General features: G+C 46.4%; 1 long non-coding RNA gene across 2 annotated transcripts in view; it reads left to right on the top strand.

Moving 5' to 3' along the window:
• LOC141583315 (uncharacterized) overlaps window positions 1-18,122 on the top strand; it is a 53,860-nt gene that overhangs the window by 20,345 nt on the left and 15,393 nt on the right. The window contains exon 1 of one of the 2 annotated variants that reach the window (XR_012515984.1): window positions 6,207-6,252. The exons of the other annotated variant lie outside the window; for it this stretch is intronic. This is a non-coding gene — a long non-coding RNA (uncharacterized LOC141583315). Of the gene's footprint in view, window positions 1-6,206; window positions 6,253-18,122 lie in introns of those variants that run through there. 2 annotated transcript variants of the gene reach the window in all.

Below are 18,122 nucleotides of genomic sequence, written 5' to 3'. Positions count from 1 at the left end.
GGGGGACAAAGTTTTGCTGTCACCCAGTTTGTGGTACAGTGGTGCAAGCATGATTCACTGCAACCTCAGGCTGTAGTACGGTGGTTTAATCACAGCTCATTGCAGCCTTGACTCTGCAGGTTCAAGCAATCCTCCCACCTCAGCCTCTAGAGTAACTGGGACTAGGCACACACCACCACAACTGGTGGGTTTTTGTATTTTATCTACATAAGTGGGGTTTCGCCATGTTGCCCAGGTACGTCTCAAACTCCTGAGCTCAAGTCATCTGCCCACCTCTGCCTCCCAAAGTGCTGGGATTACAAGTGCAAGCCACCGTGCCCAGCTTTCCTTTCTTGTTTTAAAGGCTGAAGCTGGGCGTGGTGGCTCACACTTGTAATCTCAGCACTTTGGGAAGCTGAGCTGGGTGAGCACAGGAATTTGGGGTCAGCCTGGCAAACATGGTGAAATTCCATCTCTGCTAAAAATACAAAAATTAGCCAGGCATGCTACTTAGGAGGCTGAGGCAGAGTTGCCTGCACCTAGGAGCTGGAGATTGCGGTGAGCAGAGCAGGCACCACTGCACTCCAGACTGGATGACAGGAGCCAAACTGCATCTCAAAAACAAAGAAACAAACAAACAGAGCTAACAAAAGCCTTACATTTCCAAGTAAAGGAAAAAATACCAGTGTCATAAAATGAGACTCTATACAAAATATTTTGGAATAAATCATATTATAATTTTGATATATGATGAAGAAAGTTGATGAAATTCTCATCACACCTTTTTGCCTGCAATAAACTTGAAGTTGGAAATGATTTTTTTTTTACTTTGAGGAAATTTATATTTTATTTAAAAATTAAATTATGTTAACATGTAATGGGTTTATTATTATTTTAAAGGAGTGAATAAAGTTTTTTTTAATGTCTCAGTTTCAATTGCTTTTTCAAAAAATTATACTTTTAAGTTATGGAGTGCATGTGCAGGTCATGCAGGATTGTTACATAGGCATACACATGCCATGGTGGTTTGCTGCATCTGTCCCCCCGTCACCTATATTAGGTATCTCTCATGATGTCATATCCCCAATCCCCCCCATCACCTGCTTTCCCTCCTCTAGCCCTCTCCATGCCCAAACAAGCCCCAGTGTATGATGTTTCCCTCTCTGTGTCCATGTGTTCCCATTGTTCAATACCCACTTATGAGTGAGAACATGTGGTGTTTGGTTTTCTGTTCTTGTGTCAGTTTGCAGAGAATGATGGTTTCCAGCTTCATCCGTGTCACTAGAAAAGACATGCACTCATCCTTTTTTATTGCTGCATAGTATTCCATGGTGTATATGTGCCACATTTTCTTTATCCAGTTTATCATTGATGGGCATTTGGGTTGGTTCCAAGTCTTTGCTATTGTAAACAGTGCCACAGTGAACATACGTGTGCCTGTCTTTATAATAGGATGATTTATAATCCTTTGGGTATACGCCAGTAATGGGATTGCTGGGTCAAATGTTGTTTCTATTTCTAGATCCTTGAGGAATCACCACACTGTCTTCCACAATGGTTGATCCAATTTACACTCCCACCAACAGTGTAAAAGTGTTTCTATTTTTCCACATCTTCTCCAGCGTCTGTTGTCTCCAGTTTTTTTTTTTTAATGATCGCCATTCTAACTGGTGTGAGATGGTATCTCAATGTGGTTTTGATTTGAATTTCTAATGACAAGTGATGATGAGCATTTTTTCATGTTTGTTTGCTATATAAATGTCTGCTTTTGAAAAGTGTCTGTTCATATCCTTCGCCCACTTTTTGTGGGGTTGTTTTTCTTGTAAATTTGTTTTAGTTCTTTGTAGATTTTGTATATTAGCCCTTTGTCAGATGGGTAGATTACAACAATTTTTTCCCATTCTGTTTGTTACTGGTTCATTCTAATGATTGTTTCTTTTGCTTTGCAGAAGCTCTTCAGTTTAATTTGATCCCATTTGTCTATTTGGCTTTTGTTGCCAATGCTTTTGGTGTTTTAGTCATGAAGTCCTTGCTTATGCCTGTGTCCTGAATGGTATTGCCTAAGTTTTCTTCTAGGGTTTTTATGGGATTTTTAGATTAAAATTTCCAAAATAAGATGGTAGGGGGAAAGTGTTTAGTAGATATAGTCTCCCAACACTGTATTCAAGGCATTGGCAATCATCAGTGTCTACATTTTATTTATTTAATTTTTTTGAGACAGAGTCTTTCTCTGTTGCCCAGGCTGGAGTGCAGCAGCACAATCTTGGCTCGCTACAAACTCTGCCTCCCTGGTTCAAGCAATTCTCCTGCCTCAGCCTCCCAAGGAGCTGGGATTACAGGCGCCCACCACCATCCTCAACTAATTTTTTTATATTTTTAGTAGAGATGTGGTTTCACCATGTTGGCTAAGCTGGTCTTGAACTCCTGGACCTCAGGTAATCCACCTATCTTGGCCTCCCAAAGTGCCAGGATTACAGGCATGAACTGCCGTGCCCAGCCTGGTGTCTACATTTTAAAACAAGTCTTCTTCTGATTATAAAAGAAATGTGTGCTCATTTGCAAAACTGTAAACTCACTCTTAATGCCAACACCTTTGGACAAGCATTGTTAACATTTTTGGCCCATTTATTCCCATTGTTCTTCTGTACCATGTTTTTAACCAAAACTGAAATCATACTATGATTGCAGTTTTGTTTGTATCTGCACTTAACTGGTACATTAGAAGTCACCAAATTAAGGTCACCAAAGCATTTTTTATCTGTTACCCTTAAACACTACATTTTATTTTACACTCTGATGGATAAAGACTTACTTTATTATACCAAGGTAGTAAAGGCAGAATGGGAGTGGAGACAGCATGATCTTTAGAAAATGTAGACTAAGTCACATCACTCACCTGTTTAAAACCCTTCAGTGGTTTCTATTAAATTCAGTATCAAACCCAAACTCCGCAGGGTGGCCCGTATGAGGTAGGCCCCAGCTCTCTGAACTCATCTCCTGCCACACCAGCCTCCTTCCTTCTCCAGTGAGCCCAGTTCATTCTGCTTTGAGGCTTTTGTACTGGCTGTTCCCATGCCCTGGCAGTTTTTCCACAGGTATTTCTCCATCTTATCACTTCATGTCATTCTGGTTCAGCCTAAATATAGCTCATCAGTGATATCTTTCTCAGTTGGGCATGGTGGCTCATGCCTGTAATTCCAGCAGTTTGAGAAGCCAAGGCAGGTGAGTCACTTGAAGTCAGGGATTCGAGACCAGCCTGGCGAACATGGTGAAGTCCCATCCCTATTAAAAATACAAAAATGAGGCCAGGCTCAGTGGCTCACACCTGTAATCCCAGCACTTTTGGAGGCCAAGGTGGGCAGATCACCTGAGGTCAGGAGTTCAAGACCAGCCTGGTCAACATGCTGAAACCGTCTCTACTAAAAATGCAAATATTAGCTGGGCGTGGTGGCAGGTGCCTGTAATCCCAGACCTCTCAGCCTTGCTGTTCTGTCACCACGCCCAGTTTAGGATTCATTCCTGGGGTCCAGGAACTGCATAACTGCTAGTTCCTCAGGCATTGGTGGGGTCCCTGACCAAAGCCCCAATGATGCCCTGGGCTGTGTGTCTGCAGTGGCCTGCCCTGGTGGAAGCCCAGTGGAGGGGCTCTGTTTCTTCAGTTCACTGCAGACCTGGGTGTTTCATGGTAGATAAAAATCAAGACTCCACATTCTTCTTCCAACACTTCCTCCTACCCCACAAAAATGAAATGAAACCACGAACAAGCCAAGGAGGAGAGCTGGAATCTGGCATCTATGAAAGACACACCTTGTTCTAGCCTCAAGACAGTTTCACACCAAATGGCTTTAAATTCCTTTCCAAAGCTCTGATGTCCAAATTGAAAAATAATTTTCCTTTTTCATCAAAAGCCAGCAGTTAAAGATGCAGAACCTGAAACTCCTAGGAGCTCATGAGTTCTCACATGTGCGCAAATGTTGCATGTGTCTGAACACACGCAGAGCAGAAATCTACCCATTATTTCTGGGAAGGTCATCTCAACTCTGTTGCAGAGGTTACTGTGGGTCACTTTAGAATGTAGTTATTACCACTAAACAGACTTCCAGCCACACACAGCTGGCGCTAAGCTGCTGGTCTCTGAGCCCAAGAAAGGCTCCTTTTTTTGCAGAAAACCGGCTCAGGGCCTGGGGGCGGCTGGTGCCCCAGTCTTGGCACAGAGGGAACTGCAGGCACTGCTTCACCCAGGAGCTAAGGGCTTCGACCCAAATGGAACAAAGGCACCTTCCTCACACAAGCCTCATCCAAGAAAAAAGAGCAGTGGGAAATGGTGGTGGGGTGGTGGCCGTGGCGCATGTGGACGAAGGCTAGGACACAAGCCCCTGCTCTCAGTGCCCTAGCCCATCAGGTTGGGAAGTCCCACGCTCTCCCTCGCTCTGAGGCCATCCCAGAACTACCTTTTGCTGCTTAGGCGCCTTCCGACCAAGTCTCTGATTTGCTCTAGTCGGGGGAGACCGCACCCAGGCAAACCCAGACTGCCCAGCGAAGACGGAGCCCACCCCTGCCTGGGCGCCAGACTCATCAGCTGCTTGGAGCTCAGGGACTAGGTCCCAGCCGGACTGCAGAGGCCTGTCGAGTTACACCTTGCATCCCAGCGCCCCAGGACCCCGGGTGGGTGGCAGCAAGGAGCAGGCGCCCAGGTAGGCTAGCACTCCGCGCTGAGGCCGAGATGGACAGAACCCAGGACTACTGCATGGAGGGCAAGGTGGTCGGGGCGGCCCCCAAGGTGCCCGGTGCTGGAGCCAACAGGTACCGGAGTCGTCTGCCGATTGCCCTCTTGAGTCCGAACACCAACACCGGGGCCCGCAACACCCGGAATTTCGGGCACCCTGGAGAGGGGCGAGGACCTAAGGAAGAGGAGAGGCGAGGGAACAGCGGTAAGCAGGTGAGCGGACGACCCTGCGGCGGCACTCACCTTTCGCTGGGCCGACACCCCGCAGCCCCGCGGTGAGGCACCTCCGCACCGCTCGGGGGGCTTCCTCCTATGCCCGCAGGGAGGGGGCGGCTCAGAACGGAGCTGGCAGCCCTCAGCCTCTTGCTCACACCCTCAGCCGGCAGCCGCTTTCCCATGGTGGCATCCTGGCTGCCACAGCGCCCCCGGGCCGCTCCCCACGCGCCCTCCGGTACCAGCACGAGACCCCTCGTCCACTCAGAGCGCGATCTGGGCTCGGCCTTCCTGTCCTCGTTCTCTGCTTCCGTCTGGGGACGTGTGCCCAGCACCCCCTGCACCCCGCGCTCCTCTACCTCCCCTGATCCCGCTGGCCGCTAGGGCTCAGCCCTTGTGCGCGGCTGCCTCGCTGAGCCCCGGAGCCCAATGGCCGAGGCCCGCCGGAGTTGCCTGCTTAGAAACTCCCTGCAGCTCTGGTCTCATCCCTGCAGCTCTGGCCCCGGGACCTTGGCGACCGCCGCAATACCGTCCCCGCTCTGCCTGCGCCCGAGTTCAGGAGCCGGGCTTCTGGGCTCACCTGGGCCGCCTGCGGTGGAGCCCCCACCACCACCCTCCGCCACTCCAATGGCTCCTTAGGTTTCAAAGCTGCACAACCTGAGGAACGCCTTGGCCGTGCGCACACACACAAGCACGCACGCACGCCCTTGCACAGCACACACAGGCAGACACGCGGGGGCGAGCAGACGGTGCTCCTTCCTTCCCTTCCCAAAGGAGCTGCCTACATTAACTCCAGTAAACTGCTCCTTGGCAGAGGACGACTCAATCCAGCGCCTGCTGCCTTCACTGCTTCGTCCCAGGAGCCCACACCCTAGGGTTGCTATCAGAACCTGAGCCCAGGAGGGAAAGTGGGGAGCCGAGGTGGAGGAGTCAATGGTCAAAACTTTGTGTGGGGGGGGGAGGATTCTGCGTGACCGCCCTGGCGACATCCAGGAGGCACGGCTGCCGCAGGGCATCGTCCACCCACCATGGATCCCATTCCCCCAGGACCTGAGAAGATGTGGCGGGGCCCCCACGGATGGGAGGGAGAGGGCTCTTGGGCACAGGTGTGAGCTACAAATTCGCAGACTGTCAACAGCCAGTCCTTGTGCCGACCTCTGCTGAGTCTGCCCAGACAGACCTCTCTCCCCCCTGCCCCAGGTCTCAAGAGCAACACATTTGCTTGGAGTCAGCAGTCACCTTTCCTAGTCCTCACTTGTCTGTCTCCCAGGAGCTGATGGAATACACAGTGCAACCAAGGTCTGTCTTGGGAAGAAAAAGAAGCAAGCAGCAAGGTGGGTCTCAGACTATTCCGTAGGCAGGTTAGACGCTTGCCAGTCTTTATCTGCTGCTCCCAAAAGTGTGCCAATAAAGAAGGAACAACAAACGTGGCTGAAGCAGGCTAGCTCTTCCTTACAGCACCCTCCTTTCCCGGGTCCCCAGTTTCTTGTCCCCTCTTGTGACAGAGAGACTGCTTACCAGCTCAGAGGCCTCCAGTTCCCAGAAGCAGAGAAAAGATACATGCGAAAATTCTCGCAGCAATCAGGAACAAAAGCAGGCAATGCTGCTCAAAACCTCTTATCCAAAGAGCTCAGCAATCACCTCTCCACTGTTTGGTTCAACTGCCAGGGAAATTTGGGCATTTTTTTCCTGCAAGCCCGCAGCACAATCAGGATCGTGTGTGTGTGTGTTTGTGTGTCTGTGTGTGTGTGTGCGCCTTTTGGCTTGACTTGTCGCCTGGGGGTAGTTTCACAGTCCCTGAAGCACTTGTGAGTGCCATGCCTTTGGCATTTAGCATTTGCTAACATATATTATCACCATCTTATATGGACCCTACTTCCCTAGTAATCTTTTTAAATGTTTTTTATTTGTTATTTTTGTAGGTACATGGTTGGTGTACCTACTTGTGGGGTACATGAGATGTTTTGATACAGGCATAAATTTGTAGTCATATATGTATATATTCATATATAAATTATTTTATATGGTGTTAATATAAATATTTATGAAAATAATATATAATAGGACATATTACATAATATATATTATATTCTATTATGGCACATGTATAATATAGGTTATAGTATATGTACTTTTTTTTTTTTTTTTTGAGACAGAGTTTCGCTCTTGTTACCCAGGCTGGAGTGCAATGGCGTGATCTCAGCTCACCGCAACCTCTGCCTCCTGGGCTCAGGCAATTCTCCTGCCTCAGCCTCCTAAGTAGCTGGGATTACAGGCACGCACCACCACGCCCAGCTAGTTTTTTGTATTTTTAGTAGAGATAGGGTTTCACCATGTTGACCCAGGATGGTCTCGATCTCTGGACCTCGTGATCCACCCGCCTTGGCCTCCCAAAGTGCTGGGATTACAGGCTTGAGCCACCGCGCCTGGCCTGTACTATTAATATATTTATACATAATATATGTAATATACATATATTGTATAATTATTATGATTATATTATATAATTCATCCAAACTAAGGAATCAGAGGGAAAGATCTTATGAAAAAGCTCATCATGGAGAACAGGATATCTATCCCCTCAAGTGTTTATTCTCTGAGTTACAAACAATCCAATTACACTCTTTAAGTTATTGTAAAATATACGGGTTATTATTGACTATAGCCACCCTGTTGTGCTACCAAATAGTAGGTCTTATGCATTCTTTTTAACTTTTTTTAACCTATTAACCATTCCTAGCTACCCAAGATCCTTGTCCCCCACCATACCCCCCCTCCACCCTTCCAGCTTCTGGTAACCATCTGTATGTCCATGAGTTCAATTGTTTTGATTTTTACATCCCATGAAGTGAAAACATGTGATGTTTGTCTTTCTGTGCCTGGCTTATTTTACTTAACATAATGATCTCCACTTCCATCCGTGTAGTTACAAATGACTGGATCTCATTCTTTTTTATGGCTGAATAGTGCTCCATTGTGTGCATATACCACATTTTCTTTATCCATTCATCTGTTGATGGACACCTGGGTTGCTTCCAAATCTTAATTATTGTAAACAGTGCTGCAAACAAACATCAGAGTGAGATGCCTCTTTGACATGCTAATGTCTTTTCTTTGGAGTGTACATCAGCAGTGGGATTGCTGGGTCATATGTTCCCTAGCAATATTGTAACTGAGATTTATCAGGCACCACTCTTAGGGACTTGCTGAGTGTCACTCCCCTACCCCAGCATGAAAACAGAAAAAATCTTTCTTTGAGTTCCTTCAAAGAAATTCCAGGTACCTAGCTAGTCCTGAGAAGTAAACCAGCAACTTTGCAAACAATAAGGTCATTGTAGCTTAAAACAATAGCCAAGGAAGTTAGAGTCAAGAAATGTTTTTGTTCCCTGTATCATTCTGTTCTCATGCTACTAATAAAGACATACCCAAGAGTGGGTAATTTAAAAGAAAAGGGGTTTAATGGACTCACAGTTCCACATGGCTGTGGAGGCCTCACAATCATGGCAGAAGGTAAATGAGAAGCAAAGTCACATCTTACATGACGTCAGGCAAGAGAGCTTGTGCAGGGGAACTCGCATTGATAAAACCATCAGATCTCGTAGGACTTATTCACTACCATTGGGGACACCTGATTCAATTAGTATGATTCAATTATCTCTCACCAGATCCCTCCCATGACACATGGGAATTACTGGAGCTACAAGTCAAGATGAGATTTGGGTGGGGACACAGTCAACCCAAATCACTCCCTATAGAATCTAAACATAACATCTTAGTGTGTGTCCTTGAGTTGTTTTTCAGAAACCTAGACTCCCATTAAACCGATCAACTAGCACATAGACCTCCGATAAAAAGGAAATGAGGACTAAACTCTGTGATTGGAGTTCTTGTTCTAAATTTCTTCCTGAGGGATCTGGAGGAAGCCACACTCACAGGCCAGAGTGAACATTCTTTTCTGCAGACCCCATATTTTTAGACAAAGCTTCACCTCCTTAACTAATCACAAATCAGAAAATCTTTTAACTCACCTGTGACATTTGTAGAGATGGGATCTCCTTATGTTTCCCAGGCTGGTCGCAAACTCCTGGCCTCAAGAAATCCTCCCTCCCCCACCTTCCAAAGTATTGGGATTACTAGTCCTAATGTGAGCCTAAGTGGGCCTCTGCTTCCAATTGTCTGCTTTTTTAGGTCAAACCAAATGTAGAGGCTTCATGTATTGATTTATGGCTTTGCGTGTCGCCTCTGCCTCCCACCTTTAAAAATCTTTCCCTGTAAGCCAACTGGGTGGTTGGAACTTGAGCATGAGCTGCCTGATTCTCCTTGCTTGGTGCCCTGCAAATAAATGCCTTCCTTTCTCCTCCTGCAAAACCTTGATGTGGATAGCTAGTCTTACTGTGCTGGGTGAGCAGCCCCAGTTCCTCTGAACAATGTGACATGCTTGAGCCACTGGTTGAGTTTTATGTACCTAGTTCAGAGATGTGCATAGAAGGTGATATGGTTTGGCTCTGTGTCCCCTCCCAAGTCACATCTTGACTTGTACTCCCATAATTACCACATGTTGTGGGATGGACCTGGTGGGAGATAATTAAATCGTGGGGGTAGTTTCTCCCATACTGTTTTCATGGTAGTGAATAAGTCTCATGAGACCTGATGGTTTTATAAGAGGAAATCCCTTTCACTTGGCTCTCTCACTCTGTCTCTTGTCTGCCGCCATGTGAGATGCACCTTTCACCTTCCACCATGATTGTGAGGCCTCCTAGCCATGTGGAACTGTGAGTTCCAGGGCCCCAATTCCGGCACCTGATTTAGAAGTGGCCAGCAACCTGGGGTGCTACTTGGTGGAGGGGAGCTGGGGCGACTGCAGCTGCATCTCTGTCTTCCAGTGCTGCCTCCAGATCTTCATGCCACAAACAGTGACCTGGGCCAAGTCACTTTCCTGAATGGTGTCTTTAGGAGGGCATGTTCCTGAACTGTGAGGGGTGGTTGTACGGCAACTCTCCACAAACTTTTCCTAGGAATAGGGTAGAGTGCATTGTGCCCCTTCTGGGTAGACGTAAGGCCCCAAGTGAGAATCCAGGCCTCAGTCAATATTCATGACCCAAGTGGAGACCTGGGTTCCAGGCAGACATCAGGTCTTAAGTGGACAGTCCTAGGTGAATGTTGGATATTAAACACCATGTTGACACTATGTCTTAGGTGTATACCAGTTCCCAGGTGGATTCCAGTTTCCAAATGGACATCAGGCACAAGGTGGACATCAAGTTCCCAGTTGACAAATAGGTTCCAGGTGGACACCAGGCTCCAGTTGAACATCAGGCCCAGGTGGATGCTCATGCCCCGTGCTCATACCTGGGCATCAGGTATACATGAGGCCCCAGGTGAATACTTGTGTTCCTCCTGGTAAACATTAGACCCCAAGTGGACACCCTGGCTCCAGGTGGATATATGGCCTCAGGTGGCCATCAGGTCTCAGGTGCACCCTGGACTTGAAATATACATCAGGCACCAGGGTTTATACCCAGGCCTCAGTTGGACAGAATGTCCCAGATGGACTCAGGCACAAGGAGGATACCAAGGCTTCAGGGGTATACCCAGGCCTCATGTGGCTATAAGGCCTTAGGTGAAAATCAGGCCCTAGTTGGGTACCTGGTCTTCAAGTGGACATAGTAATGCCCCAGGCAGACCCCAGGCTTTGGATGGATACCAGGATCCAGGTGAACACGAAGGCTCCAGGTGAACACCAAGCCCCAGGTGAACCCCAGACCTCAGGTGGACATTAGGCCTCTGGTGGAGACCTATACTACAGGTTGACATCAAGCCTCAAGTGACCACCAGACCCCTGGTGGTTATGTAGGTCCCAGGTGGATATCAGGCATCAGATTGATTCTCAGGGCTCAGGTGAATACCAGGCCACAGAATAATAATAGTCTCAAGGTGGATATAGCCTCCCAGTGAACACCATATCCCAGGTGGATACCCAGTCTGATGTCCACCTGCAGACCAGAGTTCATCTAGGGACTGATTTCTCTTTGGGGCCTGGGTATCTTTCTGGGACCTATAATCTGCCTGGGGTCTGGTGTTTACCTGGGGATGAGTATTTATCTTGGGTCTGATGTCTACCTGGGGCCTGATGTTCACCTGGGGCCTTCTGTTTACCTAGGGCCTGATTTCCATCTTGAGATTTGGTGTCTACCTGGGGCCTGTGTGACTTGGTGTCAACTGGGATATGGTGCCTGATGTACACCTTGAGTCTAGTGTTCCCTTGGGGCCTGATAGCTACCTTAGGCCTGTTGTTCACCTGGGGCCAGGTGTTGTGCTTGGCCCTAATGTCTGCTTGGAGCCTGGTTTACCAGGGGGTTTTGATTCCCACCTGGGGCCTGAGTCTGTAACCCTGCTGTGGCTTTGGATTCAATCTGCAGCCTGTTGTTCACCAGGCACCTAGGTACCACATGAGGCCTGGTGTCACCCTGGGGCCTGATGTTCATCTGGGGCCTGGTGTCGACCTGGGGTGTGGGTTTTTACCTGGACCCTAATAATTTAGATGTGCCCCGGTGTTTACCGAGTTCCTAGGTGTCAATTTTTGTGTTAATTTCCACCATGAGCCTGGTGTCCACCTGAAGCCTGGGTGTCACCTTAGGGACTGAAGTCTACCTGGGGTCTTGTGCTTATCTGGGGACTAGATGTCCACTTGGAGCCTAGGTATCCATCTAGGTCTGAATTTCACTTGGGGTCTGATGTCCATTTGGAGTGAAGTGTCCACTTGAGTCCTCATGTAAACCTGGGGCCCAGGTGTCGGCCTTAAGCCTGATATTCACCTGGGGGCCTATGTCCACAGTGGGACTGGCTATTCACCTGGTGCCTCATGTGCACATGGGGCCTGAGTGTTTACCTGTGGCCTGATACCTAGTTGGGGCTTGGGTATCCTCTTGGGGCCTGATGTGCCCCTATGACCTGGTGTGTAACTGGGACCTGGGTGTCAGCCTGGCACGTGAATTCAACATCCATTGGGGGCCTGGCATTTAGCTGGGCTTGATACCCACCTGAAGCCTGGGTGTTTAGGTGTGGCCTATTACCTTTCTGTGGCCTGGTGTTTATCTGGAGCCTGATGTTTACCAGACTACCTAGGTATCCACATGGGGTCAAATGTCTCTCTGGGTCTGATGTTAATTTGTTGTTTGGTGTTCACCAAGGGCTTGGGCATCCACCTGTTGACTGATGTTCAGCTGGGGCATAGATATTCACCTGAGGCCCAAGGGTCCACCTGGGGCCTTGTGTCTACCTGAGGCATAATAATCCCCATGGAGCCTGGTTTTTACTGGAGGCCTAGGTGTGAACCCATATCCTGTTCACCTTAGGCCAGGTGTTAACCTGGAGCCTGGGTGTCAACCTAGGGCCAGACATCCTCCTGGGGCACTGTATCCACTTGTAGATGGGATGTCCAGTTGAGTTCTGATGTCCACCTAAGGCCTGGTGGTGAAATGTAAAGGAGAGCCTGAAAAGCTATCAAGCCAAGTGAAACAAGGAGAGGAAGGTTATTCCATTCCGGCAATGAGAAGAATGTGAGCCCAGAGATGGAGCAATGAACAGCTCAGTATACATTGAAATCTGCAAGAGGGATGTAAGTTGTGCATGCACTGCAATACCAGACCAGGGACGGGAGGATGCATTTCAACCTGCCTTTCGCTTTCTCCTCTAACATCACAGGAAGTCAGACTTACTCTTTGTAGGTCAGAGTTGAGTGTTATGTAACATAAACACTTGCGGGAAATGAAGTGGAAACACTTTTCGTAGATATAAGAAGCAGCACTTGCAAAATTTAGAAATGTGAGGGAACATAAATTGGGAATGATTTTGTCTTTAAAACAATTAGTTCGTAATACTTTAGTTTCTTATTTATTTATTTATTTATTTATTTACTTTTGAGACAGAGTCTTGCTCTGTTGCCCAGGCTGGAGTGCAGTGGCATGATCTTGGCTCACTGCAACCTTCACTTTCTGGGTTCAAGTGATTCTCCTGCCTAAGCCTCCTGAGTAGTTGGGATTACAGGCACAAGCCACCACACCCAACTAATTTTTGTATTTTTAGTGGAGACAGGGTTTCCCCACGTTGGTCAGGCCTTGTGATCACCTGCCTTGGCCTCCCAAAGTCCTACGATTACAGGCGTGAGCCACTGTTCCTGGCCAATACTTTAGTTTCATACTGTTTATTTTATGCTATGGTTTAGCTTTTCATGCATTTATTTAACAAACATTTAAAGGAACAGTTAATATTTTTTCAAGTCAGGGATTATAGATAATGAAGAAAACATTTGTGTTGGATAAATACTTACATTTTTGTCTGTGTTACAAACCAGTTTTCCTTTCTTTCTTTCTTTTTTCCTTTTTTTTTTTTTAGACGGAGTCTTGCTCTGTCACCAGGGTGGAGTACAGTGGCGCAATCCCAGCTCACTGCAACCTCCGCTTCCTGGTTTCAAGCGATTCTTCCACCTCAGCCTCCCTAGTAGCTGGGACCACGGGCACATGACACCACACCTGGCTAATTTTTGTATTTTTAGTGGAGATGGGGTTTCACCATGTTGGCCAGGATGGTCTCGATCTCTTGACCTCCTGATCCACCCCCCTTAGCCTTCCAAAGTGCTGGGATTACAAGCGTGAGCCACCGCACCCAGCCCAGTTTTTCTTACTTTGTAATATATTTTTTTCAATTCTGTTTCAGACCACACATAAATTTCAGTGTTAGAACTAAGCGTATGTCTGATGATGATGAAAAGTGTGCAGTATTTAGCAATTCCTGGAGATCTAAAAGACATACAGGTTTTTGTAAGCTGGTTGGTTATTACATGAGTACTTATATTTGATGTGTTTAGATGAAGTGATTCTGCTTATGGCATGAGAACCAAGATCTTGTAGGGATAGCATTTCCAGGTGTCTAGTTACAATATATATGTATTTTTTTGCTTGGAGAACTGTTGTGTTCAGCTTTATCCGAGATATCTTTTCTGGGTTTATACCCAAAAGCACTGTACTGGGGTCTACATTACTTCAACACATGCAAGTGACGTGATAGGATATTTAATCTTTTTCATGTATGTTTACTAGAAGTCATTGAGTAGAGGAATTTTACCTCTCTGAATGGAAGGGGATTACAATATGAGCCGCCTTTAACTGTCCAGACTGGTGAGGATAACCACTTTCTGGTAACCACTTCATAGACTTCTGTTTCTTTCGTTCAGAGTACAATCTTAATTTGTAAATATATTTCAGTATATTTACTTTATTATGCCTGCTTACCCTACTAGATTGTGTAAGCTCCCTGAGATCAGGATCCATGCACATCTCTTGTCTCTCTTGTATCCCTGGCACAGTGCCTACCTCATAGTAAGCCCTTAATAAATACTTGTTGAATCAAACTCAAGTGATTACATAAACTACACACCCAATATGTGCCAAACATTTTATGAATGAAAGAGAAACATTGAGACAGCATTTTGTAATTGTATTGGTGTTTGAAGGAGTACTTGGTGAACACAGGTTTTGCTAGCACAACTTTCAGCACATACTGCATGAGTAAATCTGGGAGTATCTCTGTTTTCTCTCTCAGACATCCCCTAAAGCTATAGTGAAAATGTGCCTGTGGCAGAGATGCTAATTCCTCTTCCTGTGCTATTACTATTCCTCTCTTTCCCAGTACCTGCCTCAGTGGAATGTGTGTGCAGTTCAAGGTGTATGGGGCTGAGGAAGGTGGCACAACTTGTTCCATGAATGCAGTCTTCCAGCAGTCTCTATGCAGCCTGGGCTCCCTGAGGGGATTCCCTTCCTTTGTCCTGTTTGGTGTGATAGATGTGTATAGATGTGTATGTGTATTGTCTGAAAATTGTTTCAAACATTATTACTTTTAGAGTTTGCTAAAACTAGACATAACTTAGAAGTACTCTAGTAGTTTCTGAAATCTGTATAGACATGTTGTTCATGGTCACACATTTCAATAAATCTGCTGTTGTGATAAGCTGCCTGTATAACAGATGAACTTGACCTAATGTGATTTTTGAACTCCAGAGCTACTCTCAAATTAAGTTATATAAAATTACTAACATCGTATTTTTGAAGTATGTTCCAGCCTGGGCAACATAGTGAGACCTTATCTCTACAGAAAAATTAAAAAACTGACCAGGTGTGGTTGGCATGTCCCTGTAGTCCCAGCTGCTTAAGAGTTGGAAGGAAGAAGATTTCTTGAGCCCAGGAGTTCAGGGGCTGCTGCAGTCAGCTGTGATTGCACCACTGCCTTCCAGCATGGGGATCAGAACAAGACCCTGTCTCTAAAAACAAGAAAGTAATGTATAGGCTCGATCTCAGAAATTTTAAATGATGTGATAATAGCTTATGATATGGCAGTCAGTGATACTGAAAGTTTCTCATTTATGTTGTGTTGCACTTACCTGTTGAGGAGATCCTGGTATTAGACTGATTTTTCCTAATTGATCAGAGGCTCAAAGACATGATGCATTCATAATTATACCAGCTAGGAAGTATTGAAACTGAATATGTGTAGTTGTTGTCATGTTTGAGCATACATGAGCATTCCAAGAAAGCAATGTGGGTGCTCACGAGTACATCTGTCAAGGCTTTCTGTGAAGTCTGTGTACATACTTCTAACTTAAGTTTTATTATTCCTTATTAGTCATTACTTTTAGAGGATGATGACACAGACAATCCAGAGGACAGCATGTCCTACCACATGCAGTGTCCCTTTTGAATCTTCGATGGAAAGCAAGCTGCAGTGTAATGTGTCTGAGAACTTCTGGAAGGCATTTCACCTCATTACTCTTTAGATTTAAGGCTGCTGTATATTTTGAGTTTGGCTCCACTGTTTCCCTGGTGATAATCATTTTTGGTCTTTAACTCCAGACTAATTCCATCACCAAGAACCTATAAAAAGATTGTCTCTACCACTCTTCTTGAAATTGGTAGTTGGTTTCAAATGACTAGAATGTTGAGAACGGTCATTCATAATTCCTAGGGATTTGCTAATAGTAATTATATTCAGTATTTTTTATGATTTTTTTTTAGCTCTTGGAAATATTTGTTCAGATCTTTCCTCTAAAAGAACATTAATTTTCAATGCTGCTTTACTGTGTTTCACACATTGAAGGATGACCTTATGTTTTATTTCATAGGTTGGTTAGTTTCTAAGAGAGAAACCCCGCATCTCATGGCCTTAGATCTCATGCTCTACCTACTTATGGTAAAGGGTCCAGGGAAAAGCACAGATGGCTGAATAGAAGTACATCTTTCTTCAGTAAAAGCTTTCACATCCTAATAGTGAACTTGGTTGTGAGAAGCATTTAAGTGCTCTTTCACATTACCTTTCTATTGCATTTGGGAATTATTACTTTTTGTTTGTTTGTTTTCTTTTTAAAGTGTTTGCAGTTATCCACTTCGGGCCCACTCCAGGCCTTCACAGCTGTTCTCATTAGGCCCAGCCCAGTTATTCATAGCTGTTTTCCTTGGGCCCAGACAAATTGTACACATCAATCCTTTTGGGATGGAAGAAGTACTTGACTGTAACTGGGTTCACTGCCTCAGTGTGAGATGTCTTTGGGACCCAAGCTTCAGTGTCCTGCTCTGTAGCCATGTAACTAGCTGGCAGGTGAACCCCTAATCACAACAAAAAGAAGTCTTTCAGAAAACCAAGGTTTTAAGCTGAAAAAAGAAACCAGTCCACCCTGCTGTGCAACAGTGTAACCAGAAATCACATCTCTCATCTAGTTCTGATTTTGTACCCATTTGGAATCCTCCCACGCAGCCTCAGGTAGCCACCATTGAAGTTTCTGCATCTAGGAGATTGACCTTGTTACATCCCACATGCCATCTTTCTTTCTGTGCATGCTGATTTCATTCCACCTGGTGTCCTCCAGGGTTCTCCACCTTGCTGGAGAAGAAAACGAAACCTTCTACACTCACTTTGAAAAGAAAAACACTAGAGAAGACACACTGAAGAAACTCTATAGAAGCTCCCACCTCAGCAATCAGCACTGGGAACAGGAGCTGTTTCTTCCCCAGGATGCAACCCAAGTCACCTAAAAGCTTCCAGTGGCACCTGGTGGGTCCTGAGGGAAGGAGACTGTGAACACCTGAGCTGGACGTAAGAAGGAAAGCTATTTACACTTGGTCTGGGAACCTATAAGCATATCAGTGAACAACTAGGCTGGCCCCGGTTTGGATGGCTATGAAAATCTTGGCTCAACCCAATTCAGACAGCTGTGAATATCTGGGCTTGGCCCAAGAAGGAGAGCTATTGAGCCCTGCGCCGCATCCCCATAAGAAGGAATGTAAGTTCCTGGGCTGGCTCAGATGAGAACGGCTGTGAGCACCTGTGGGCTCCAATGAGGACAGCCGTGAACACCTGGGCTGCCCACTCTTAGACGGCTGTGAGCAACTGGACCGAGCCAGTGAGAACAGCTGTGAACCATGGGCTGTGCCAGCGCAGACAGGTTTGAAAACCTCATCTGCCCTGATGAGGACGTTGTGAACTCCTGGGCTCGGCCCCGTGAGTACAGCTGTGAACACTTGGACTGGCCTCAGTGAGGATGGCAAGGAAGACTTTTTGGAGACCTAGTAAGGACACCTGTGATCACCTGAGGTGGGCCTACTGAGGACAGCTGTGATCACTGGCTGACCCTGATTAGGAAGGCTGTGAACAGCAAACCTGGGCCACAGTAGAACAGCTGTGAATATCTGGTTGTCCCTGTGAGGATGGCTGTGAACACCTTGACTGAGCACAGTGAGGACAGCAGTGAATGCCTCATCTGGAGCTGGCGGGATGGCCATGAACACCTGAGCATTCACACCTTCCCTTCCCGCTGTTAGGAGTGGATGCTAGGTGGTTGTTAATGCCAGTTTACCCTGCTGTGTGACAGTACAACCAGAATTCATGCCTCTCATTTAAGCGTGACTCTCTAGTGATTGGTAGCCCTCCCCCGCAGCCTCAGGTAGACACCATTGAAGTTGCTGATTCTGGGAGATGAACTTGTTTAGATTTGACATGCCTTGTTTGTCTTTCTCTGCCTGTCTCATTTTGTTTGACCCAGTGTCCTCGTTTCTCTGCCTTGCCAGAAGTGAGGTGATGTTCTGAAGTTCGATGACTGAAGGGTACTCCGTGTGCATACATCCTGCAGTTTCTGCGTCCCTCCACCTGGGGAATGAAC

This window comes from Saimiri boliviensis, assembly GCF_048565385.1.
Source record: "Saimiri boliviensis isolate mSaiBol1 chromosome 19 unlocalized genomic scaffold, mSaiBol1.pri SUPER_19_unloc_3, whole genome shotgun sequence".
NCBI lineage: Eukaryota > Metazoa > Chordata > Mammalia > Primates > Cebidae > Saimiri > Saimiri boliviensis.
This window is presented reverse-complemented; position numbering and strand designations above follow the sequence as displayed.